At 38.4% G+C, this 22,556-nt stretch overlaps 1 protein-coding gene and 1 long non-coding RNA gene across 11 annotated transcripts in view; one reads left to right on the forward strand and one right to left on the reverse strand.

Annotated features, from left to right (window-relative positions):
- Window positions 1-17,659, reverse strand: part of EPB41 (erythrocyte membrane protein band 4.1) — a 150,656-nt gene extending 132,997 nt beyond the window's left edge. For all 9 annotated transcript variants that reach the window (XM_072974943.1, XM_072974939.1, XM_072974942.1 and 6 more), the window contains exon 1: window positions 17,403-17,659. The gene's annotated coding sequence lies outside the window, so the exon portion shown is untranslated. The remainder of the gene's footprint in view (window positions 1-17,402) is intronic.
- A 207-nt stretch (window positions 17,660-17,866) lies between these two features.
- LOC140700739 (uncharacterized) lies at window positions 17,867-21,698 on the forward strand. 2 transcript variants are annotated; one of them, XR_012079353.1, is made up of 3 exons: window positions 17,867-18,073; window positions 18,371-18,468; window positions 21,380-21,698. It is a non-coding gene; the product is annotated as an uncharacterized lncRNA (long non-coding RNA). The 2 variants fall into 2 exon arrangements; XR_012079354.1 differs by having other exon boundaries at window positions 17,867-17,999.
- Window positions 21,699-22,556: the final 858 nt, after the last annotated feature.

A 22,556-nucleotide genomic window follows, 5' to 3' on the forward strand; every position in this document is an offset into this window, starting at 1 on the left:
GATTCAGTGTGTTTACAATGTAACTACATAACAGCCAGAACATTGCCTCCTGATGGGGATGGGTAGGCAGGGATTAGTAGGAAAGGGACATGAGGGAACTCCCTGAGGTTATGATAATGTTATATATTAGTCGTTCTCAAATCCCCAGACCAGCATCACTGGCATCACTGGGGACTTGTTAGAAATGCAAATTCTCAGGCCCCACTCCAGACCTACTGAATCAGAAACTCTCAAGATAGGGCCCAGTAATCAGCTTTTAAAAGCTCTCCATAAGTAGAAAATCGCCTGTCATCAGAACACCACAGCAATAACTACCACAGGCAAGATCCCTGATGAAGACTAAAATTAGTTGGTGAAACTTTAAAGAGAAACATGGTATTTGCATAACTTCGAAGTATCTCCCCCAATATATTTATTAGTGTGGTGGTTTTTACATATATCCATAAATTCTTTCATACTTCCCCCTCCAGGAGATGGGGCTTGATTCCTGCCACCTTGAATATAGGCTAGACTTAGTGATCCACTTTTTAGGATAAGAATATGGAAAAGACAAAAAAAAAAAGTAACTTTACAGCAAAGAAACCTGGCAGACACTATCTTAAACAGTAATAATGACTATTGATACCATGTATCTCTTGACACTGTGTGATGAGGACACATCACCTCTGCGCTGTTCTTCCCAAAACACACAACCTATCTAACCGTGGGGAAAAAAAAATTCAAAATGAGGGACATTCTACAAAATACCTGGCTAGTACTCTTTAAAACTACTGAAGTCAGAGGGAAAAAAAAACAAAGTCAGGAAAGGCAAAGAGAATAAAGGCAACTTTTATTCTGTACATGAGACCCCTGGGCACCCAGCTGAAACTTTGCTTACACCGGAGGAAACCACAGCTCTGGCTGAAAACCAAGATGAGGATTCACTAGATGATCCAAATCTTCATTTTAATATTGAGGAGTTAAACAAAGTTTATGGAGAAAAGTGAAGAACTGTACAATTCTCTCATGAATTGCCACTGGCAGTCTCTGGATACAGTTCCCTCTGAAATCTCAGATGGGACCCCAAAAAAGCAAGATGTTCATTAAGCTACCCAATTATCATATTAATTGCATCTTGTTTTGTTTTTGTTTTAAAAAATTCTCCCAGGATTGTACTTGATTCTGTATGTAAATACAGATTTCCAGGACTTAAATGTGATTGACATGAGAGAATGTAATGCAACCAAACTTTACCAGCACTAAACTTTACTAGTCATATACCAGAGGAGACTAAGGAAGACATGACCACTAAATGCAGTGTAGGGGGGAGGTGGGTATAGCTCAGTGGTAGAGTGTATGCTTAGCACGCACAAGGTCCTTGGTTCAATCTCCAGTACCTTCATAAAAAAACAAAACAAACCTAATTATCACCTCAAACAAATAATTTTAAAAAATAAATAAATAAAAAATAAATGCAATGTAGTATCCTAGATTAAATCCTGGAACAGAGCAAAAGACAACAGTGGAAAAACTGAAATAAACTGTAATTGTTAATAGTATGTGTCAATGTTAATTTCTTACTTTTGGTAAATGGACCAAGTTTATGAAAGATGTTAACATTATGGGAAACTGGATAAAGAGTATGAGAACTCTCAATACTATCTTTTCGAGGCTTCTGTAAAGGTGATTCTAATGCACACCAGAGTTTGAGAACCATTGTTCTATATCATGTTTTACAATATGATAGGGATGTGGGTTACACAGTATATGTGCTTATCAAAACTCACTGCTCACTTTAACATTTGTACATTTCATCATATGTAAATTATGCCTCAAAATTAAATAACTGTAAAAATCTAATCACAAAGTGTTTCCCCTCCCCCTGCCCCAACATACAAAATTTTGATAAGTAAACTGCTGTTTAATAATGGTAATGATTCCTTCTAGAATTGGTTTAAAAATAAATTCACATAAGTTAGTCAAGTATTTCACCATGTATAAGATAATAATTTATATAGAAAAGAGTCAGTTCTATATATTGTTAATTTCATAATTAGGTTAAGATTGACTCTTAAAGTTTCCTTACCCCAAAAAATAAATCAATAATGAAAATCTCAACGGAAAGTATTAAAGCAGGGTCTGGTACACAGCAGGAATTACCTCAACTCTTGATTCCTCTTTAACTATAGTAAGATTGCATCTAATTCTCAAGTATACATAATCACAAAAATATCAGACCAAAGTTATCAATAGATTTCCGGTGTCTTCCTTACCAAAAATTATAAGGAAAAAAAAAAGATGTCTCATCTTTCTATTCCATACCTGGATTCTCACTCTTCCTATTATCTCAAAATAGAAAACAATTGCTCTTTCACTTTATAAGGATCTTGCTACTCAAAAAGTATTGCCCAGACCAGCAGAACAGGCATCTTCATGGACATGTTACATGGCAGAATCCCAGACCCCATCCCAGATCTACTGTATTCAAATCTGCATTTTCACAGATCTTCAAGTGATCTGTATACACATTAAGACTTAAGAAATACTAAAATAGAACATAATTAACTTCAGTATGATTTCACAAAAAAAGTTACATAAGAATACTATAGTAAAAGTTCAATTATTTAGATGACAATTATGACTTGTGAAATCTGAACAGGATGAAATGATGTGACTGCTTCACCCATAACAGAGTTCCAAGTCTAATCACTATGTTATAAGACCAATTTTGAAGTCAGCTAAGCCTAGATTTAAGTCTTAGCCCCCAAGTAATTAGCTATATGACCTTTAGACAAGTTACTTCACCTCTTCTAGCCTCAGTTTACTAATTTGTTAAGGGAAAATACCACCACCTGACTCTATAAGAACTAAGATTGTTATAAGAATATTAAGTGCTAAGCCCAAGGATACTCAAAAAATCTTACTCCCACCTTTCTGCTTTTGAACAGGACAAGACAGAGCCAGAGACAAATGCTGCCATCTATTCATCATCAAAATAGAATGAATACAGCAAATATGTTTTGATTCAAAATGCTTTTCTGTTGTAGCCTTTTACTGATTAAAGCTCAAATGTTAAAAAGATTTTTTAAAAAAGAAAGTTCAGTTATTCAACTGTGACACATACATATCAGACATTTTTCAATATGATCTAGAAATATTTTTTAAATTTTAAATTTAGTTCTTAGAATAGAGTATATTATGCAAAATAATGCACTAAGAAATAAATTACCAGGCCTATAATTAAATTTGGATTAAAAGATGTAGTGGTACTTTAAAACTAAAATAAATAAATAAACACACAATTTATGCAAACTAAATATACTCAGCTCAAAAGCTAACTATACTGTGCTCTCAATATTTAAATCTAATAAAATAGTTAGACTTTTATTTATAAACAAGAGTATGTGCCTTGGAAAAAAGCTTTAGTTCTACTGTCACTAACTTCTCACATTTCTCTGTCCTACTTGTAAATTCTTCACCCCCCCATAAAGTCAGCCCAAAAAAACTGTAGGTGACCAATACTATTAATGATAAGATACCAAGGTCATAGTATCATGGAGCAAGTTTACATCTAAGTGGTTTGTAGAGCATAAGGTCTTTTAGTACTGTATTTGATTTATACTAACACCAAAAGAAGAGATGAACAGAATTAAAACGTGTATGAAAGAATAAATGTACTGAGGTCCTGAAAAAATAGACTATTTAGTCTGAAACTGAAGAGAGAAAACATCTCAGGCTGAAAGATACACATCAACCTCAGGCTTGACATGTTTTTTATCCCCATACTAATACAAACAAAAACTATTTGTGAAAGAAAAATGTCTGCACTTGTTTGGGAGTGGCATATTTTAAAAAAAAAAAAAAGCCTTTGCAGTCAAGGATGACCAATGAGTCCTGCATACTCCTGGAAGAAAAGATACTATAGAAATGTACACAAATAAACTTATAATTTAACATTAAATCCCAGTGACTCACAAGCAGTAACTTATAATAAACAATTGTAATCAATGATTGTAACACAGAAAAAGCATTTTACAACCTCCTGGTTAATATCTTAAGATTACATACTATGCAGAGGTAGATTTACTGTGAAACTAAAGAAGCTTAAGCTTTAGGGCCCTCATTGGTATTGGCCCCTCCCAAGGCCACATGGTAAGAGAAAGACTTGATTATCTGTCTATAGTTTCTACAGAAATTGATACTACAAAGTCATAATATGAAAATCTTTAGCAGTATGAATATAGGAGAAAAATCATACCAGTGTATCAGGCAGTTAATGAATAAAAAATGTTATGCTATTTTTCTGAATTTTGTGATATTTGTGTCTTTTAGCTTTTAAAATATGCAATTTGTTGTGATTTATTTTCTCACTCTAAATATGTTTTAATCTCTAATTTTGTATTTATAACTTTGTATTCTTTTTCTTCTAAAAGTCTCTGTTATTAAGCATTTTGAATATTGATGGAATAATTTAGCGTTCCTCATACTTTTAGTACTAAAAACCTGTTTAAAGATCTCTCCTTCTATCACAGATCTTGGATATTATTCATAACTAGGTACAGTAAACCGAGACACAGATCAAATTTCAGTAGAATTTTATTTAGAACTTTTATTTCTAAAATCATATTCAGCCAGAGAGAAGTAACAAGCAAAAAAAGTGATGAAATGGAAAAGAACAATTCATGGATAGGGGGTATAATCTATAGAAAAACAGATTTATTTGCAATGACATCATTTAAGCAAGATGGGATACAGTAAGAACATAATCAAAAATAATTTCGTAAGCTGTTGGTAATAGTGAAGACAGCTGACAGAAAACAGAAGACCATTCAATCCAAGAGAAAAACATGGTTAAAAACAGCCAAAGACAGTTCCTCAAAATGTTAACACAGTTACCACATGATCCAGCAATTTCACTCCTATGGACATACTCAGGAAAAATGAAAACATACGTTCACACAAAAATTTGTGCATGAATATTCACAGTAGCATTATTCATGATAGTCAAAAAGTGGAAGCAACTCAAATGTCCATCAGCTGATGAATGGATAAATAAAATGTAGTATAATCAGCAATAAAAAGGTATGAACTACTGATACACTACCACATGGATGAACCCTGAAAGCACTATGCTAACTGAAAGATGCCAATCAGAAAAGGTCACATATCATAGTAAGATTCCAATTATATGAAACATCCAGAACTGGCAAATCTATAGAGACACAAAGTAGTTAGTGGTAACCTAGTGCTGGGGTTGCAGGGTGGGGAATAGGGATTGATTGCTAATGGGTACAGGGGTTCTTTTGGCGGGGACAAAAATGTTCTAAAATTAGATTCAGACGATGGCTGTACACACTAGAAAACATTGAAATGTATACTTTAAATGAGTAAATTATATGGTATGATAATTATATCTCAATAAAGCTGTCAAAAAAAAAAGCCAAGATCAGAACAAATATAAATCAAAAAGAAGCTGGATTTTTAAAAACTGTCATTTAAGATAATAGTAATAACTAGTTCCTATTCATTGTATCCACTGTGTGCTGGAACTATAATTCCAATTTCAGCACACAGTGGAACAGTTAAGCATATTACATATTATTTCCAGTCTTTCCAGCAGTTCTAAAAGGTAGGTACGTCATGTTAAATGTTATATAAATTTAACAAATGAAGAAACCAAAAAACAGAGAGGATAAATAACTTGCCCAAATACACACAGCTAAACCAAGTCTGTGACTCCGAAGGTCTTTGACCCTATTATACTTTCCCTATCTTAAAAACAAGCCCAGGAACCTCGTATCAATAGTCTAGTTCTAGCTATATCTCCTTCCGGTATTTATAGTCTGCGATACAAAGGACACCTCCCTAACATTTAAACTTAGCCAGCTCAGGGCACCAGGTGTTCCATCTCAATCACACGAAGCTATGTGTATCACCACTGTCCTCAGCCAAACTTTGGACCTGATTAAGGACTAGGATCTCTTCAAGCAAAGCTCTGAGATAAAATTACAACAAACTTAAAGGATAGTTTCTTAGATATGAAATGATGTTAAGAATCAAAAAAAAATGGGGAAGGAATATTTATTGAGACCTAATTTGTGCCAAATCACTGAGCTATGATCAGAAATTATATAATCTGTGGTAAATAGTTAAAAGGAAGCCCCCCTCCCATGTCGACCCCCAAACTCCTCTACTGTTTTTTTTTTTCTGCGAATGGTAATTAATTCTATGGGTACCATAGTTAAGGGGTATATAGACCTGGTGTGGATCACAAGCAAGAAGTGTCTCCTCTCTCAAATATAACCAGAGGCTGGCAAAACAGAGAACATTTTTTTTCTAGGTCTTCTCCTCCAGGTTTAGAGCAATCTGTATATGCTGTAGGCACTCCTAGGTAGAACTGTTAGTGGAAATGGCTTCTGCCACTGGAAGGCAGACGTGTGTTGCAGTCAAGAGGGGAGGCATCCCAAAAGAGGACCATAAATTAAAGAGGAGTTTTAACTTGTTAGCCAGATTATATAGAAGCATCCTAGTAACTGTGTGCTTATTCTCCTTTTGTTACCTCCCAGCCCTCAGTAAAGTACAAAATGTTCCAGCATGGTCTCAGCTGTGTAGTACAGGAGTATTAAGAGAAGACTCATCTCTGGGACAGAAAATTAAAGAGAAAGCAACACTCCCTGAGGTCAGCAAGGGATTCCCCAAGGGAAAGGTGAAAATTTAGGAAAAGAAGTCTTTGCTGGGAGCCCCAATTATTCCACCCAATGCACGTAATCTCCTTTTAAAGCCAACTCTGGAGGATCCTGGCTTTTATTTACTAAGATAGAAAGCAGTATTTTCCTATCAAAAACAACCTTACTGTAAACCCGGGTCTGTCTGATTCCAAAATCCATATCATTATTGGCTGCTACATCACACTGCCTCCGAAATACTATTAATAGAAAACTGTTCAGCAAAAGTATGGGAGAGAATCATTTAAGAAGCAAAGGAGTCATGTATAAACTGAAAAATTGTGCTCTACAATGGAATTTGACACATTGTAAAATGATTATAAATCAATAAAAAATGTTAAAAAAAAAAAAAAAAAGCAGCAGCAGCAGCAAAGGAGGAGAAAGGAAGAAAGGGAGGGAGGGAAAGAGAAGGAGGAGGAGAAGGGAAAGAGGGAGGAATTTCTCCAAAGCAATAAAAACTCATTATGGATTGAATGCCAAAGATGGAAATATTTAAATTTAATATATGCACCTAGTCAACACAAATGAAGGGCAGTACTTGTTATCTAGCTAACATTTGGTATGTGTTAATTCTCTTCCTCAGAAACAAACAAGAGCTAAGTAGAAAAATGCTACCTTAAGCTTAAGCTTTTGAAGAAGTTCAAGTGTAATGATATTAGAACAGATATCCAACAACAAACTCTACATTTCCTTATTGAAAAAGTATGTCATAGGTAAAAAGAACCCAAAATGGGGGCGACTATAAAGTTATACATCAGTTCTATGTTTCAAACAAAAAGAGGAACACACTATCTCACTTCTCCAATACATTTAAATACAAAAATATATGGAAATTTATGAATTCATTAAACGGCAAAATCATTTGCTTTTTTAATTTACTTTATGACAATAAGGTATATCTTTCTGTATCTGCTAAAAGTCAGGAAGATTCAAGCCACTTCAGATTTCAGGTGGCTTGTATACAAGTTTCACTACAAAAATACCCTCCCAACGAACATCGGCCAAACCTCTTCCTGTTTTCAACCTTGTATGTTTACTTTCACATCTGCTGTAAAAGATAAAAGCAACAATGGAGACATCAACCACATGCTTGTGTTCTACTAGTCCGGAAATGAAGCTATGAAGCTAGATTGCTGTGAAATGGGTTTTTAGAATACTCACATATAAGCTTAAAAATGTTACAGTAAATCTGAATCAAATTCAAAGATCATCACTAGACAAAACCACATATATGCCTATAGAGTTATATTTATTTATTTATATATAATAAACATATAGACACACAGGTGCCCAATTTAAGTACAAAAAGATATGGGTCAAAATGTAAAAATTCTTCTTAACTAAAGATTATTTTTCCCTATCTTCAGATTTTATCAAGGGGGAAGGGGAAGTAACATTTACTGAATATCTGTATATGACAGGCACACTCAAAGGTTTGTTTTTGTTTGTTATTATTATGTATTCTGTGTAATGTGGATATTAGCCTCATTTTATAGAAGAGTAAACTGAGGCATAGAAAAGTATTTTCACAAGATCAGAATCATTAAGAAATCATTAACTCTGACAGAAGGCCTGCATCTTTCCTTCCTAACATGTTCAAGTTGTACCAGGTAAAGGTGCGAAAGTAAAGAATTGGCTTTGAGGTCAATTTTCACTTGCTAGTTGTGTAACTTTGGACAAGTTACTTAACTTTTTTTTTTTTTGCAAGTTACTTAACTTTTAACCTGCTACTTAAAATGTAAAATGGGATGATTCACACCTACTTCATAGGGTTGTGATGAGGTTTAAATGTAAAAATAATGGCTAACATTTATCTGGTGCCAGACACTGTTCTAAGTACCTCACATATATTAACTCATTTAATCATCATAGCAATCTTAAAAGGTAAGTATTTTTTATCATCCACATGTTATGAAATGAGTAAACTGAAGTACAGAAGTTAAGTAACTTGCCCAAGGTTACCACCAGATAAAGAGTGATACAACTAGAATTTAAAACCAGGCATTCTAGCCCTGGAGCCTACACACTGCAACAGCTATGTCATACTTATAAAGCACACAGCCCAGAGCTTGGCTCATAATAAGATCGATAAATAGTAGCATTATTATTTTAACCAGGCATATAATACTACCCAGTAAATCGTGGCTGAAATGTGTTAAACCAAGTAGAAGAGCCAGAATTTTAACCCAGGTTATACTCTGTGCTCTTCCCGTAACTACTCATCTTTCCATGACACAGTGCCTCTATTCCTAAGTTTTTCAGTTATTTCTACTAATACTAGATCACCAAATTTCCTTAGGACAGGGGTTATGTCTTCCACATTTTTGTGATAACATACACCCACAGGGTCCTGCTCGTTGTGGATAATCAATTAATACTTATTAATTGAATGATCATGCCATTCCTCTGCTCAAAATCCTCCCAAGAATTCCCATCTCAGGAAAAAATGTGAAGTCTGTGGCACAGCCAACAAGGTACCACATGAGCTATACTTCCTCCTACCTACAACCTCTCTGAACTCAACTCCTATTATTTTCCCTAGATCATCTCGATCCTGCCGTGCTGGCTTAATGCTTCTCAAACACACTTAACCGTCATACATGCTGCTCTTCTGCCTGGAGAGTACACAAGATGAGAGTGCCCAAGACAGAATGCTCTTCTCCAGATACTATTCAGGACTCTGGTCAAAAGTCACCTTATCCGAAAGGCTGTTTCTGACCACGCTACCTAAAATATCCATCCTGCTTCCTTCACTCTGTGTCCCCCTTGTTCTGCTTTCCCTGATCCTCACTAAAATCCTGTATTTTATCCCTGATTTGTATACTTTATTATTTGTCTTCTCCCACTAAAATATAAACTCCACAACAATAGACATTTCTAATCTACTTTACTCACTGTTATGTCCCAATGCACTGAGGATAGTGCCTGGTAAATAACAGATGCTCAATAAACAATTATTAAACTAATGGTAGATGGATTAATTGTCAAACAACAAATTATCCCTGAAACTTGGTGGCTTAAAACAACAAACAGTATCTCAGTTTCTGTGGGTCAAGAATTCAAGTCACAGTCAAGCTGTCAACCAGGTTTACACCCATCTCAAAGCTCAACTCTGCCTGAAGAATCTCCTTTCAAGCTCACTCACATGGCTGTTGTTAGGCCTCAGAAGATCTGCTTCCAAACTCACTTTTATAGTAGATACTGACAGACTTGGTTTCTCACTATGTGGGCCTCTCCATAGGCTGCCTGAATGTTCTTAGGATATAGCAGCTGGTGATCCGTGTGACAGGAAAGAGAGTCAGAGAGTACACAAGATGAGAGTGCCCAAGACAGAAACCATAGCCTTTTGTAACCTAATCTTAGAAGTGACATCCCACCACGTGTGCTGTATTCTATTCATTAGAAGTAAGTCACTGGGTCCAGGACACACTCAAAGGGAAGGGGTTACACAAGGGCATGAACACCAGGAAGCAGGGATCACTGAGGCCATCTTAAAGCATGCCTACCACAGTAGACATAATAAAAATCTGAAAGCAAAACAAAATAAAAACACCTTGCTTTGGCCACCTGATACATTCTTTACACTATTTTAAAATGATGTTATGATCATTATGCAATCATTCACCCCAATGCTAGTCTTTTCAATCTTATGAAACACCAAAGGGAGTACATTAACTATCAAACTATTCTTGTTAGCCCATGTTCGTTAACAGTCGTTAGAGATACTAGCAAGGAGAAGTCAAAAAAAAAGCATCTGAAGAAAAAAGCATTATTGAATGAATCATGCTGAGTAGATTACATCAATCTTTTTAAAGTATGGACTGAATATTGGTTGTTATTATGTAAATATTGTTTATTTTCTTGGGTATGATAATGATATTGTGGGTATGATAATGATATCGTGGTTATGTCTTTATCCTTCTGAGATGCATACTGAAGTATTTTAGGAGTAAACTGTCATGGTATGTACAACTTACTTTCCAAGAAAAAATGATACACACACACATACACAGAGGCAATCAGAAGCGTCAGAATTATAGCCCAAGCCTTAAATCTTAATTATCCTGGAATTCATTCTCATTACATTTCTACGTGTCTAGATGTCCCCTATGTTATGAATCTAGCTACTGTACTGAGCAGTATCTGTGTTTGGGGAGGATGGGGAGGGCAATGAAAGACATGATATTGACCCTCCAGAAGATGACAATCTTATTGGGAAATACCAGTTTTATGTGCAGTATAAGACAGCACGTGACACATTTGGTATAGAACAAATAAACTGCTGCAAGAGTTCAGAAAAAGATACCAATAAACCTTAAGAGAATAAAATATCTTTGAAACCTCTCTCTTTTAACAGGTCTCTCATTCTTGGCATCACTTCCCTTAAATACTTCTCCTTTACTTTATCTACTTGGCAACAAATGACTGATTATTTCCTACCAACAAAATTATCTGAAGACTATCTAAACATAAAACACATTTTTTTTTCTGTTTGGGACACAGGATATGATTTTTTAAATAAAACACTATTTACATTTTCAATGGGAAAAAAACCACTAAATATACTATGTAGATTTTCTTGCCTTCAAAAGCAATTGTGTTATTTCAAGTGTTGAGGGTGCCAGAAAGCTTGAAGATTTAAAAATAACCTCACAAAGAGCTCATTTCCAACACCAGATGGAAAGAAATTACTCTAAAGACATGAGTGGGAGGACATACATACAACATCATATGACACCAGGCAAAAGGTTTATATAATTATATAATACCATCAAGATTAGCAGGGCTCTGCAGATAGTAAGTTAGCAACGGTAGTGATTCTCTTATTAAAAATGATAAAAAGACAAGAAACTGCAAGTGGGTGGTAGCAAAAAAAAAAAAGCCTTCACTTTTTAAGCTGCCTTCCATGTGTCCCTACTGCATCATGCTGTAATGGTTGGCAGGTAAAATTTGAGGGCTTAAATCCTGGAAGCTCTTGACAGTTCTGCCTGTGTCCATATGGTCAAAACTAGCAGGGGGAATGAATTTCAAAAATCTGTACCAAGTGCATTATCAAGGTGAAACACTTTTCACTTAAATGTATGTAGAATATCAAACTGCTTAATTGAAATACATGTCTGACACATAAATTAAAATAGCATTTCTTTATAAGATGATGTACTCAGACATACAGTTAAGATCCCATTGTGTTAAAAAGATTTTAATAGAGTTACTTAGTTTATGTAAGTATTAAATAATAGCTGAATAGCAATCACAACTGAACCTTGACATAGTACTACACATTCACAAATTACCAAAAGTATACATTTCTGTTGCACTTGTGGGTTACAGGCTTAAATTTAACCAATTCAAAATAATCCTTCGCTTTAATGTTGTTAAATCACTGAGTTTCTCACTCAAAACTTTTACATCATAATGCTATAAGTGTTTAACACTACCAAAATATAATATTAAAGTTTCTGAGTGAATATTAATGCAGAAAGTATCTAAACGTCAGTCTATGTTGTGTCCAGTTCTACAATTCAGACACATAGAGGGTCTACCAATTTTTTTTTTTTTGGAGGATAGAAGGCACAAGGAACAGGCAAGCTGCATTTATAAATCACAATTAATTACAGGATACTGTACCATATTTTATTTTATCTTATTCTTTTCACCTATTTTCAAAACGGAATTGAGGTACTTCTGTCCCCATTAATAGATAATACTATTAGATAATATAGTTGACCCTTGAATAACAAGTTTTTGAACAGCGTGGCTTCACTTATACATGATTTTTTTTTCAATAGTAAATATTTCAGCACTACACCATCCAAGGTTGGTTGAATCCTCAGATGTGGAACCACATATATGGAGGAAACTCATATATGGAGGGCCAACTACAGGTTACACACAGATATTCATCTGCGTGGACAGTCAGCACTACTAACCCCTATGTTGTTTAAGGGTCAATTATAATATAAAATTATAGATATACATTAATGTAGATGGAACAGAATTAGATAATATTAATAGATCATCTACTTCTTCCAATTTTATTTATCAGTGTAAATATTTAGTTCCTATCCATTCTATCACACAATCTTGCCTCTTCCTACCCACTCTACCAAGATTACTTTAATCTTATCCAAACTCCGCTCCACATAGCTCAGAAACAATGTTAATTTTTACAAAAAGAAGCCTAGATTAAGTGGATAGAAGCAACCCAAAGAGCTCTCAGCCATGGAAGGAAGAAAGTAGCAATTCAATACACAATCATCATTTAATCCACATGGATTTATGTTGGAGATAATCAAGAGATAAGTGCAAAACGAGAACTGGTCTTAATAAATGCAATAATAAAATAATAAATAGTGAAATAAGTAATAAAAGAGAATGATGCCAGAATGGCTCTGGACTTTCTATTTGGAAGGGACTTTTAGGGGTAGCATATTTATTTGGGGTGACTTTGGGGGAAGCTAATGAAGACTAGTGGATAAGGTATATTAAAGTCTCTCCAAGTTTATGAGTTGTATGGGCCACATCATGGTTATGTAGCTTTTTTTTAAAATTTAAAAAGCAGCCAACCTATTTTTTAATATTTCAAGGTAGGTACAATCTCACTTAAATAAAAATACTCAGCAAAAATAAGTGTAAACAGACTTTCATCATAATCAGATCCTCCCACTAAACTTTCCTAAGTCATTTGAAGTAGTGTCAGTGAGGTAGTTCTAAGATCAGCACACAGAATAAAATATTATGTACGACTGAACTATTATGCTGTACACCAGAAACTGACACAACCTTGTAAACTGACTATACCATAAATAAATAAATAAATAAATAAAGTAAATAAACAAATAAGCAAATAAATATCAAAGTTCTCCTTTCCAATACCTCCAATTTCTGAATAATGTTTATTGCTATAGCTCTTTCTATATCCTTCTCCCTGTGTACTCATTAAATAACAGAAGAGTAAATTAAAATGCTAATCTAACCCACTGTGTGCTCCAGAGTATTTGTTACACTGCATTTTACTGAGCACACCATGAACCTACTCATAAAAAGGACACAAAGTAAGCCACCACTGACATATCAACAAACTTAAATAAATAATAAAAATAAACATATATATTTGAAATATGGCCCTCCTCTAACTATACGCTATTATAAATGCAATGAACCTTCCAATAATTTTAGTTCCTCTACATACGTAAGGCTGTAATTGATCAATTCAGAGCTCTCTTTTAAAAGTTTTTAAAAGTTTCATCTTTGGGGGCTTTATTCAGAGGAAAAAAGTACAGTTGTTCATTAGAAAAAACTTACTAGAATTATTATTGTTTAGCTCACAAATAAAAATAAGGTGATTCTATGCTCAAGCAATAGGGGAAAAAAACAAGTCCTTTAGAGGTAGCAATGAATCTGCATCTGAATATGCATGTGATCAATCACGAATCTGATGAGACTCTTGAAAAATACATTGGCAGCACTTGGCGCTGCCTGCTTCTTAGATAACAAGGAAACACACTGTGGTCTAAACATTCCCTCCTCTTGATTTCAGAACCAAATTCAGTCCTGATGGCCACTGATATCCTAAAGTTATAAAGTCAGACCACCAATATTAAATTAAATTTGGACATTAGAAAACAATATAAGCAAGTCCTATCACTCACATCACAAATTACAGATTGCATATTTTAAATCACAACCTACCCATAAGTATATCAAAGTACCTGCAGAGAATTCAAGAACCTGTGACTTAGGCAATGCTTCTGACAAGCTTAACTCTGAAGTTTTCTTAGGAACAGGAGGAAAGAAACCAAATACTGTTGTAAGCACACTATCTCCCATAAAATGAATTTGTTTAAAATAAAGACATAAACTAAGGAATAAAATGGAAGGTTGGCTCTGTAATTTCCAAAAATGTTAAACTCAAGCTGCATACAAGAAAACATCACACTGGTGTTTTAAATGTGAGGCATAAATCTGACAAAAGAGAATAACAGGAAAAATATATAGGTCATATCTCAACAAAATGCCACAACCATTTTTTTTTTCAGAAGAGACAGGAATCATTTTAAATCATTTGTTAATTTACGTATTAGCTCAGAAATATTCTTTAGGGAAAAAGAAAGGAGATAAGATGCAAGCACTTCTAAATATGAAAAAGAATGTGTACTATTTTGTCAATATTACATAAATTATTATATCATGTTATTTTATAAATTATATTAATAAGTCTACTTTAAAACATAGGCCTGTTTGCCATACCTACTACTCGGATACAATAAACATGATCTGAGTGTTTAACAAGCACCAGGGAAATGGCCCATAGACCACCAAGAAAGAGAAGAGACGTAGAAAACAAGCGGAGACTCACCTAAAAGATAAAAACTTTCTTCTAATTAGTTTAGTCTATTTGTTAACAGCCAGAGTTTCCAAGTGTTAACCATGTCAGTTGGTGTTCTTAGCTCTGGGTAGAATGGAAGCCTAAGAGGTTTTCTTAATCTACCATCAGCCATCATTACCACCAAGGGCTGCACACACTAATGGGGCACTTAGGATCTAAATCCTTTTAACAAACATCAGTTAAAATTCAACTGGCTGACCCTATTAATGAAGCTCAAAGAAAACTTAAAACAAAACAAAAAATTCCATCAAGTTCCTTTCACATAAGGAACTTTTCCCACACTTCAGATTACTAATATGGAACATTTTTAAGAGAACTGAAAACAGTCAGGAGGAATATATATGACAAGCATAGATAGAATCACATGGCCAAAGGTACAGAAAGCATGGGTTATTACTGAGCAGTTCTTTTTGCGTGGAAAATACAAGTAATAAGGAGAATAAAGGTGGAAACGTAGGTTGGGGCCATACTGTGCAAGGACATACCTATAAAACATTTGGTTACAAAACATTGATAGAAATGTTGGGAGAATTTCCATGAGGCCTAAAGATTGAAAACATTTATTTCTAAGTCTGAATTCAATTATACAAGGGGGAAAAGTGTAGTTCTGTTATTGGAAGAAAGAGGAATCGGTAGGTTAACATGCTGAGCTTGGGTCTGCAGGTAAGTTCACATTTAGTTGCGGCAAAGATACATCAAACTTCAGTTTCCCCAGGGGTGTGAGAAACTTCTCTTTTACCTTAATTATAACCTTCCTGTAGAAAGCACTCTGAATTAGCACCTTTATTCCAAGGCAATCTGATGTTCAGTCATTATATCCATTTTTCAATCTGTCATTTATTGAGTGCTTCTTGTGTGCCATATATTCTGCTATGTACTCCACATGGATTATATTAATAACACCCCAAGAAACTATTTCATAAAATCAAAATGGGTCAGCTAGCAAAGAGCTTAGGTTTCCAAACTTAAAGAAAAGGAAAATGAAGAGTACATCAAGTTTTCATAAAAAGTGAGAGTTAATGCTACACAACAAAATTGGGATGAGAAGAATTATATAAAGATATACATTATACACAGCATATATATATATATATATATATTTGATTAAAAGAGTCAAACCAACTACACATTTTGCCAGGACTGAGAATATAGAAAAAAGTAATGAGCAACAGCATTGAATACCTCAAGAGATACTCCTCAAGAGAGTATAAATTCACTATAATAATATCCAAGACACAAGACATAACCATTTCTTGCAATTTTCCCTAAAAACAGAAAGAACAGAATAGCAGCTGTGAAATCACCCAGACTACTAAAAAAAGCTCAGCATCTCTTAAAAAAAGAAAAGAAAAAAAAACTAACTCCTAATCAGCAATGCATACCAAAAGACAAGTCTCCACAGACTAGTCATTTATGGTAGGGTACAGTTAAGAGAAACAACAGGATGACAGTCGCTATCATGTGGCCAGAAACCAATCCGTCAGCAATTTGTTTCACGTGAGATCACTTTCTCTTTCAAGAGAATGCCCGTTCCTGGGAAGAATAAACCTGTTTTGGCAAACCCCCACCAGGAATAATAGCCCAGGGATGAATCTCGGAGGGCAAGCCGAGATGCAGCCTGTCCGCAGGTAAAGGCAGCCTAGCAAGCAAGAGGAAATACGTCCAAGCCGACAGATGCGCGAACTGAAAAAAGAGGTCACGACGCTGAGAGAATCGATTTAACCCTTTGGTACCTGGGACCTCGGAAGACTCAGCGGGAAAGCATGGAGCCCTCGGGTTTAGGGGATTTTGTTTTAATGATGCAAGTGTCTAGGGCGGGAAGGCCTTAAAGTCCTTCCAGGGCTCCCTCCAGCCCTCAGATTGCGCCTGACTTCTCCAGACGGCCCAGCTACCTCGTCACCAAGAAACCGCTCTGCGGCGGCACCCCACACCTTCACCACCCGAAACCTGCAACTCGCCCCCCTCTGGTCTCCTTCCAGGGCTCCTGCTCACCGTACAACGATTGACACACCAGACGGTACCGACCTCCTCTCGTCAAAAATGCACCCCAGCCTAACTTTTAAACGCTCCCCCAGCGCCACCCGCGCCTCTTCCCCCTCAGGACGGCCACGTCTCGGCTCCAGCTCCTCGGCCGCCGGCGTGCGGAGGGCGTGCAGAGGCCGTGGAGCCCGCGCCCCCGGCCCGGGCCTGCGGGGGGTTGGAGACAAAGAGGCTGCGGCGCCGCCGCGGCCGCCAGGACCGTCCCCTCGGGGACAGCTCCGCGCCCCCCTACCCCGCCCCGCTCGCGCGCCGCCGCCGCCTCGCCTCACCGGTGGCACGGGCTTCCGCGCCCGCCGCTGCAGCCGCCGGACGAACAATGGCAGGAGGAGACGCCGGCGTCCAAGGCTCGGCCCTCTGCGGCTCGCGGGCCCGCCGGCAGCTGGCGGACTGACTGACTAACCCACCGGCGGAGGGAGGGAGCGAGCGAGCGAGCGAGCGAGCTAGCGAGCAGGCAGCCCCGGAGCGCGCCCTCCTGCCTTCCCACCGCGAGGCGAGGCCGGCCCGGCCCGCAGCCAGCCCGCCCGCGCGCGCCCCTCCCCCTCTATTCGCCACAACATTGTAGTAAATTTCTATTGGACGGCGCCGGAGGGAAGGAGGGGGCCGGGCCCGCGGCCCGAGAGCCCATTGGCTGAAGCCAAGTTCCGGCTCCTCTCGTTTCCCCCACTCCCCAAGGCCAGGGAGGGGAGGGGAGGGGAGGGGAAGGAAAAAGAGGGGAAAAGGCAAGGGGCTGGCCGGGTGTGCGCACGCGCAGGTCGAACCCACTCTGGAGTCTTAGGTGTTCCTGGCCTCTGCGGCACCCACGTGGGGAACATGGTAGCTAGTACCCTGAACGAAGGTGACACCCTTTCTTCCCCGAAGAGGGCCAGGTAAGAAGCTGAGATTTGGAAGCTAATGCCAAGCTACCCCCGCTGAATGTCCCCAATGCACCTAGTGACCTTGGGTAAGTCACTCAGCTTTCTTGGACCTCCGTTTCCCCATCTACTGACTTGACCGCCTCTAGGCGCCATTCCAACCCTGACATTTGATGAGATTTTACCTCTCCTGGCAGCTGCGTAAGGCCTGAAATGGAAGCTGAGTGTTGTGGTCACGTCAAGATTTCAGCTGTCTTCTGTATTTAAGGGGTTCCTAATTCTGCCGTGGCACCTTCAAATTCATGAAAACTTAGCTTCGGAGGGCTGGTCTCCAGCTGAACTTAGGTTGCTCTGACAATTGCCTGATATGCCTTTATACCTTTCAGAAGTTTTAGAGGCTCCCCTGAACCTTCATAATCCCTGCCAAGCTGATCTCTGAACAGACTAACAGAAAGAAGGCTGTCTTAAGCATGGATCCTATAAGGTAAGGTAGATTCTGGTATTCCCATTTTAGAGATGAAGAACCCCAAGCAGAGAGACTTAGACCTGCCAGGATCCAAAGCCAGGCAATCTGACATTGGAGCCGTGCCAGCTAGACTGTCTCCTGGTTTCTAATCACAGCCCCCTCACATCTGATCTCAGCCTCTAGAAAAAGATTACCTGAGTTCACTTCTCAGTCTCCCTTTGGCCTTCTCTGCGCTTGTTTCTGACCCATAACGGGGAATAATAATAACAATTCCTACCTCATAAGAGTTTATTGTAAAAATTAAATGAGTTAAAATATGTAAAGGGCTTAGAACAGTGCCTAGCTCTCAGAAAGATCTACATAAGTGTTAATTATTACTGCTATTTGGAGACTAAAAAATGGACTGAGAGGTGTGGAGCTCACTGACATAGTAATGATATATTTGGTAAGCACTCAACTGTCAGCACAAAGCTGAGCACATTACATGGTTATCTGTTTGAAATATCCTAAGAGACACTTGAGGACCACCTGATGACCCTATCTAAAACAGCCTCCAATTACATACCCTTGCCTTGCTTGAATTTTGCTTCATGGCAGTTCACCTGACTTTCTATCATATATTTATTTATTTGTCCCTCTCAGTAAATTTGTGCAGTTTAGACCCACTAGATGCAAGCTCCAGGAGGGAAGGGACTTTGTCCTCTTGTTCAACTCCCAGAACAATGCGCACTCAGTAAATATTTGCTGAACAAGTGAATGAGTTATCCCCATGTTATACATAAGGAAGCTGAGGCTTAGTAAGGTCAGGCGACTTGGCCAAGGGCATTCTGTGCACTAGGGATGAAGCACCTGTTCTTGAATACTCTGGTTCCCTGCCTCAGGTCCTCGGGTTCCAGGAGCTCTAGCTCTACCATCTCTGTGCCTCACAGGCTTCCTTCATGTATCAGACCTGAAAATCTGGTACCGTGAGGGATAAATCCTGAAGATCAGTCACAAGACAGGTCACCACTACCACCACCGTGTTATCCAGCAAATTCAGACTCATGAAAACTAATATTCTCTATGCCATGAAATGCTAGTGGGCAATGACAGATCGTATTTAAAGAGGCTTGGTTGGACTGTGTAGTATTTAATAATTGTCACCCTGGAAAAAAGTGGGGGTCTTAGGCCAGCAGAAAACAGCTAGACATAAGGCAGGTGTAAACCACTCTTAAATTCAGAGTGCCATGCAACAATGCACCAAAACCTGTTGGCACAGGCTTTAGAATCTTAAAGAAAAGACTTAAAATCTAGTCCTGGCTTTTAATTCTCAGCCTGGAGATGAAAGAGCTTTTGTAAACTGTAAAGTACTATCCACACAGGAGGGATTTTTGTTATTAGTTAGGTACACATCATTACCTGTTAGGCTAAGTACCACATCCCTGAGTATAGCTGGGCCCAACACATAGTAGGGCGTGGGGGTGAGGGGGGAAGTAATGCCCCATCTGAAGGCAGAGAAACTACCCTTATTCATGTCCCCATCTGCCCTCTCAGAAGAGGCCTCTGCAAACCAGACATCTGGTTCCAGCTCACCCTGCAGAGGCTGCCATTGAGTACAGGGTAAAGGTCCCAAGCACCATCTCTGAAGCTAATTTCCTAGGAAGAAACTCAGCTCCCTCCCTGCCTGCTGCTCCATGCTCACATCTGGGTGGCCATGCTCTAAGCCCCAGGATGGGGTCTCTAAGGGCCATCTCTATCCGCCTGCCAGCTGAGCCCACCACTGCCTCCCCCACCACCCCTCCTGTTCTTTCCTAGGGAATACAGGCTCTGCAAGCTGCCTGTCAGCCCCTGGAGCGGTCAAGGGCACTAAGGAAAAAAAAAAAGAAAAGAAAAAAGACAGCGGCGTGAAAGGGTCCTAATCCTTCCCCATTGCAAACTGAGCTCCAGCAAAAAGCAAACACCAGCTGCACAGAAGAGGGTGAAATTAGATGGTGAAATCAGGTGGTGATCAGAGGGGAAGGCCAGGGATGGTAGATGGGGCCTCCGATGACCTGGAAGAGATGAGATTGGAAGAAAGCCGGGGTAGGATGGGGGAACAGTTGGAGTCTGAACCATTCCCAAATCTGGGACGTGGGCGGATTAGGGACACAGCTGGCCTGAAGCCCCAGTGATAGGGCTCACGGAAAATATTTGTCTGTTGTTGTGGGGGGTGGCAAGAGATGAAAAGGGCTTTGAAAAGCTGGGCCCACCAGCAAAATGTCCTGAATAGCCACTACTGAATAAAAACCAATTCTGGTACCAAAAGTACATGAAGAGGAGAGCTTTCCATCCTGCCTGTGGTCATGTAATTGCAGTCATTTTAGACCTTTTAAACACAAATGATAAATCAGACAAGCTATAACATGGCAGAAAAATCGCTGTTCATACAATAGTATGCTTTTCTAGGGTACTATTTTTAGTAGCAGTCCTTGAATTGTTCACAGAAAATATAGTTAAAGAAGGAGAAAAAATGTAATCACCATAAAGCCTCAATCAGAAATAACCACAGTCAGTATTTTGGTGGGAGGCATGCCTTCTAGTCCCTTGCCTTACAGATACGTTTTTTGTTTATATATGTTAAATTGTCATATGAAATTGCTAATTCTATAGGCTAAAAGTGGTCAAATATCAGCAGTTGCTTATCATTCATCCTGATGCTTCTTTAAAATTTAGATCCTATTCTTTTAGAACCAACTTTTTTCTCCTACCCATGTATTATGACATTTGCCTCGCCATTTCTAACAGTGCCCTCAAGTGGATAAACCATAATTTAATTATACCTAAATGTTGGACATTTAGGTTATTTCCCATTTTTCTCTCTGATATGATACTTAACAAATATCCTTCTATTTAAATCATACCCATGATTTTTTTTAATGCACTGACTGTGGCATTTTTTTTTTAATTATAGCATACAAGGCTGCCTGTGCTGGTCATTTTTGAGATAAAAGCAAAAGAAATCAGCGATGCAGTGAAAGACAATACCTCGAATGAATCTTTTTTCACATCTGAAAACACAGAGCACATTTTGACATTCTTTGATAGAATGCACTTTGCTTACAAAAATGGCATTAAGCTCTGTTTTAAAGAGTTCTCTGTGCACAGCAAAAGCAAAAAGCTAAATATGATTAAAATACACATTGGAGTTGGCAAGTTATGTCCTTTCTGCTATGAAGATACTCCAAGAAACAAGGGGCAGAAGGGAAGGAAGTTGAAATTGTAAAAGAGGAGCCAGTGGACGGTTACTAAGGTACCCTTTAGACCTCTAGACAGGAGTTAAAACTGAATAGGCCCTTAGAGATCAGCAGGCCCAAGCTGCTTTTAAACATATTGGAAAGTTGCCAGAAACTAGAAAAGACTTGCCCAAGGTCACATAGGACAGGGGTGGCAGAGCCCAAACTGGAACCCAAGTTTTCTGACCCCTGCTGCAGATTCTGTTCACTGCCTTCTTTTAAGTCCAGCTACATTTCCCTTCCAAAGCTGGAGGCTTTGCTAAATCGTACAGCCATAAAACCTAGGACTGTCTGAGCCAGAAGGGACCTTAGAGATAATTTATCATTAAAAATAATGACAACTACACTTATTAGGTATTTACTATGTTCCAGGCACTTGCTGAATACTTTATATGCATTAATGCATTTAGCTCCATAGCAACCCTGCAAAGTATTAATAGCCTCAATTATAGTTGAAACTACAGCCTAGAAACGATAGGTGATTTGCCCAACGACACACAGCTTACTAAGTCTGTCTGATGCCACTGTCCTCTGCTCCACACTGCTTTCACATCACTCTCAGGAAAGCACTTTGGATATGATATGAAGGAGCAACATCAACATTTATCCCAAGACCCCAGGGAAAGGCTGTCGTGGCTGCTTCTGATTGGAGCCCTGGGACATTCAAGGAGGGACCCAAAGATCTGACCTCCCATGACCCTCCCCAACCCCCTTCTCTCACCATCTGGAGTGAGCCTGATGGCCCTGATCCAGCAAAACCTCCAGCTCACTCAGGCTTAACCCACTAATTCTCTCTCCCTGTGGCAGGGAACCCTCTAGGCCCAGAGGGTTTCCCAAGAAACACAGGGACCAGCT

Source organism: Vicugna pacos, chromosome 13 (assembly GCF_048564905.1).
Source record: "Vicugna pacos chromosome 13, VicPac4, whole genome shotgun sequence".
Classification (NCBI taxonomy): domain Eukaryota; kingdom Metazoa; phylum Chordata; class Mammalia; order Artiodactyla; family Camelidae; genus Vicugna; species Vicugna pacos.